This window comes from Cryptomeria japonica, chromosome 1, assembly GCF_030272615.1.
Source record: "Cryptomeria japonica chromosome 1, Sugi_1.0, whole genome shotgun sequence".
Classification (NCBI taxonomy): domain Eukaryota; kingdom Viridiplantae; phylum Streptophyta; class Pinopsida; order Cupressales; family Cupressaceae; genus Cryptomeria; species Cryptomeria japonica.
The window spans coordinates 85,655,356-85,659,729 of record NC_081405.1 but is presented as its reverse complement, the minus strand read 5'-3'; positions in this window follow the sequence as shown (position 1 = coordinate 85,659,729).

Genomic DNA, 4,374 nt, shown 5'->3' with positions numbered 1-4,374 from the left:
TCATGAATTGCACTCAAACAATTTGGATGAAGCATGTATTAAATGGCTTCAAAGTTCCTATATCTAAACTAGTAAGTATATTTTGTGATAATACTAGTGCAGTTAACATCTCCAAGAATCTAGTTTTGCATTCTAGAACCAAGCACTTTGAACTTAAGTATCATTTCTTGAGGGAAAAGGTTCAGAACAAAGAGATTACACTGGAACATGTTTCCAGTAAGGAGTGGTTAGTAGACATATTCACCAGGTGTCTCCCAAAGGCTACATTTATGTACTTAAGAGGTGAATTAGCGGTGCTGCCCCTTCAGGAAGTAAACTAAAGGTATATACTCCACATCAGTTAGGTATTGTATAGTCAATTTTTTTTTGGATTGATGTGTTGAAGGATGCTACTCCTCAGGGGGAGCATCATAATGGAATAGGGAAGCTTGTGCCTCCACTTTGGCATTGTTGTCAAAAGGGGAGAAGAAGAGAAGCAGAGAACATATCTACAAAAATTGGGGGAGAAGATGTGAAGTGAAGAGACATCTTTGTATATTGCCATCAATGCTAAAGGGGGAGATTGCTGGCATTATGTGAACCGACATAAGGACATGATGACATTGTATGTTGTCATTGATGTCACTATGCTGAAGAGGAGAGAACCGGTATATGTGAGAATTGGTATGTTACTAAGAACCGGTATATGTGAGAACCGATATAACACTGTGAACCGACATTTGTGCCAAAGTGAAGCGGTGTGTTTGTTTAAGGTGAACCAACATGTGGTTATGGGAACCGACACATGGAAGCTTTGTATGACTACCGGTTGGTAGTCTCAACTTCAGGGTTTCTGGTTGAAGTTTTTCAAGCCTGTGTTGAAAGTTAGCATTGTAATGAATAACAGATCATGTTGCCACGTCAACCTTGTGTGCATGAAGGAGATTGTCCCTATCTACCTCAAGAATGTACGAATTCTGTAAACAGTGATAATGTGTGATGGGTTATCAGCCGCCATGAAATCGGTGGAAAACAAATGATGGAGAACGTCTTGAGATTGGTTCAAGACTGTTGCATTTAAAGCAATGTGCTCAATGGTTAGGATTGAACCATTTGAATTGCTTAACCTAATAGGTTTAGGGTTTAGGGTTTAAGCTACCGACCTATCTATTTCCTATAAGGTCAATGTTGTGTTTCTTTCTGAGGTTGTTGGCAAAAGTTGTGTGTGTGTATCCAAGAGAAGAGATACGTGATTCTTGCCAGACCAGAAGAGAGAAGTGATACCTGCAGAGTGTAAGTGCAGAAGGTGAAGAGGAGCTAAAGAGAATCTACATTGGCATTGAGTGCTGCTACCAGATCATTGTAATACTTGTTGATCTCTAACCACTTCAACAGTTGGGAAATCCCTTAATAGGGTAGCTTTAATTGGCTTACTGTAAATCCTTTAACAAGGTGACTCAAAATCCTCTAACAAGGTAACCTTTAATAGGGTTTAACCCTTAACTGGGTATTCTAGCCATCCCTTAACCAGGTGATCCCTAACAGGATCGGTTCCTAACATGGCCTATTGTATTAGTCCTTAATTGGACAAGGCTCCTAACAGAGAAGACTTCTAAAGAGTTCAAAATAGCTTGTGGGTATTCATCCCCACCGTGGTTTTTCCCAGTTGGGTTTCCACATGAAAAATATGTGTGTCATATGTGATGTCTTTTTCATGTGATGCTATGTTGTTTTCTATCAAGCAGTGAATCATGTTGATCTAGCTATATATATATATATCTTTTATGATAGATTACCTGCTCATGCACTAGGGTGAAATGGAATGAAGTATTAGATTGTATGAAAAGATAAGTGTCAATCGGTTTATGCTTGTCTCAGTTATTCTGGGTTTTGCTAGTTGTACTTTGTTTGAGAATTTTTATTATTGTTTGTCTGCCTAAGCACAGTGTCTGCTCACAAACCAGTTTAAGATTGAGGCTTTTGTTTATACTGATTCATCCCCCCCTCTTAGTACCTATTTGGTACTATCCGTTCATCAATGAGTTATCACCGCCATCTCCTTTCCCCTTTGGCCGCCATTCTTTGGCCTTCACCATTGCTCTCCCATGGCCAAAAATCCTACAATAGAGGCAAAAAAAAAAAAAAGTAAAATAAAAGAAGACCCTAATCCAATTTCGGGTTAGGGTTATGAAATTAGGAAAATAAGGTAAGAGTAAAGTTGGATATGTTTGGAAAAGAGAGAAAACCCTAGATAGGGTAAAATGAATAAAAACATATTATATTAAGAAAGGTTTTGAAATTTGAATTAAAGTGAATGGGGAAAGTCCTGATTTTAAATAAAGTAAGATATTTAATGTAGAGGGGTTTTTATTTTATACTATAGGATAATTGATTTTTACAAGAGTATAATTGAAGTTATATTTTCTTATGTAGATAATCACACACACACATATATATATATATATATGAAAATATATATCTATATATATATATATTTAATTTTGATTAACATTTATTAATGGGTATTTCTATTATAATGATTATTTAATCCCCTAAGGGGGTAATTTAAATGGATATGACTAATTTATATTTCCAAGGGGTTGATTTAATTATTAATGCTCATCTAAGAGAAGATTTAACTTCTAGACAACTTTATTTATGATTTAGCTAAATAAATGATGTATGACATTTTTCTTTTATTTGCTTTTTAACAAACATTGAAACAACGAATTGGTATTAAATATTAATTTAATAGATTAGTTAATGTAATGATGAATTGAAAACTTTGTATTCATTTGCTTATTTAAGTAGTTAATATTAATACAATTAATTTGTATTAATGTTAATTTAAAGAGCCTTGGAGTTATTTAAAATTGTATGGGATTTATGTTAATTCATAATGTAATTAAAATTGAAGTAGTTTAATCAAGTGAATCAATTAACTAAGAAAGTTGTGATGACTTTATAGGCTTAAATGAAGCAATTTTAGTAATGGTGATTATTGTAATTATTATGTAAAATAAAATCTAATTTGATCACTTAGGAGTTTGAGATAAGACCTAACTCTTCTAGTTAAATTATATTACATCGCTCACTTTAGGAACCCATTCTTAATGTCTAATAAGATTCCTTTTAGTGCAACTCATTAAGTTGTCACATCTAATTAAATGTAAGTCTATAGTAATTAAGTGTTTAAAAAAAAAATTGATGTTCTGTTTTGGCCCAAAAGTTTGGGCATGACATTTTGGTATCAGAGCCCTAGGTTCATACACTATAGAACATGGGCTACATTCATCACTTAGTCAATCTGAACTGAGACTTCATAATATAACACCTAGGTGAAAACTTGCAAAATAACGAAGTGAGTCTTAAGATAAGTTCTCTTTTTAGGGATCAACATATATCAATTCAGGGGGTTCTAAGGGCCACCAAAAGCCTTGAAATTCAAAACTCATTATTTATAATGGTTATGGCATAATAAGACCCCTAAAACTATGAAATTTCAAAATATATTTATATATATGAAAATATTTCTGATGTTTCTTAATTAAAGTTAGATCTCTAGTACCTATGAGATTACCATTCAGTTGGACCCTAAATGCACCAATTGCCCTAATCAAATCAAGTATGAGGAGTTAATTATACAATAGAATACCTCTAATAGTAACTAAGGATACCATCAATCGAGATATGTTCTTGACGTGGCAAGTCAAGCAAGCTAGATAGACATGAGATGAAGGCACAACAAACAAGTCGGTTGAGGTAGAGACAATTCTTGTTAACATTTAAAACTATGTGAAATTGTGGTGGTTTGAAAACCATGACCGCCATTTGAGGCACCAATGAAGAACGAGTTAAGAGGTACCCTTATAAATCTTGGGAAGAAGCATTATCCTTTCCTAATGGATAGGTACCTTAGGCACATGGCCATACTAGGTTACTCTTATTGAGATTATCTGTTAGATAATTCTTGTATCAAAGCAAAGAAGCTAGTGGTGGATAACTTTGAGGATGGGGGTTGAAATGGTGAATGACAATATCCTTGATAAATGAACCCTATTAATGCTATAGATAAATTGAAATAAGAAGAAAGGAGACATGAACCTCTTTGGATTAAATCACATAATTACAAATAAATCCTAAGACCTTCTTGTAGTTATATTATTGAGGAATGAAGCAAAGTAAAGTCACAACTTGTTCCTTTATGGGAAGATAATCTTGAAATGACTAGGTATATGGCGAAGAGAGTAGAGATGGTTTGGAAATCACACAGAATCCCTATTAAATTACGAGTGTAGAAGAATCCTGATTAGATAATCAGATAATGAGTAACTTACATTCGTTCAGAACCTAAGGAGAAAAAGTGCAACCCAATCATGACTAGTAATGAGATAT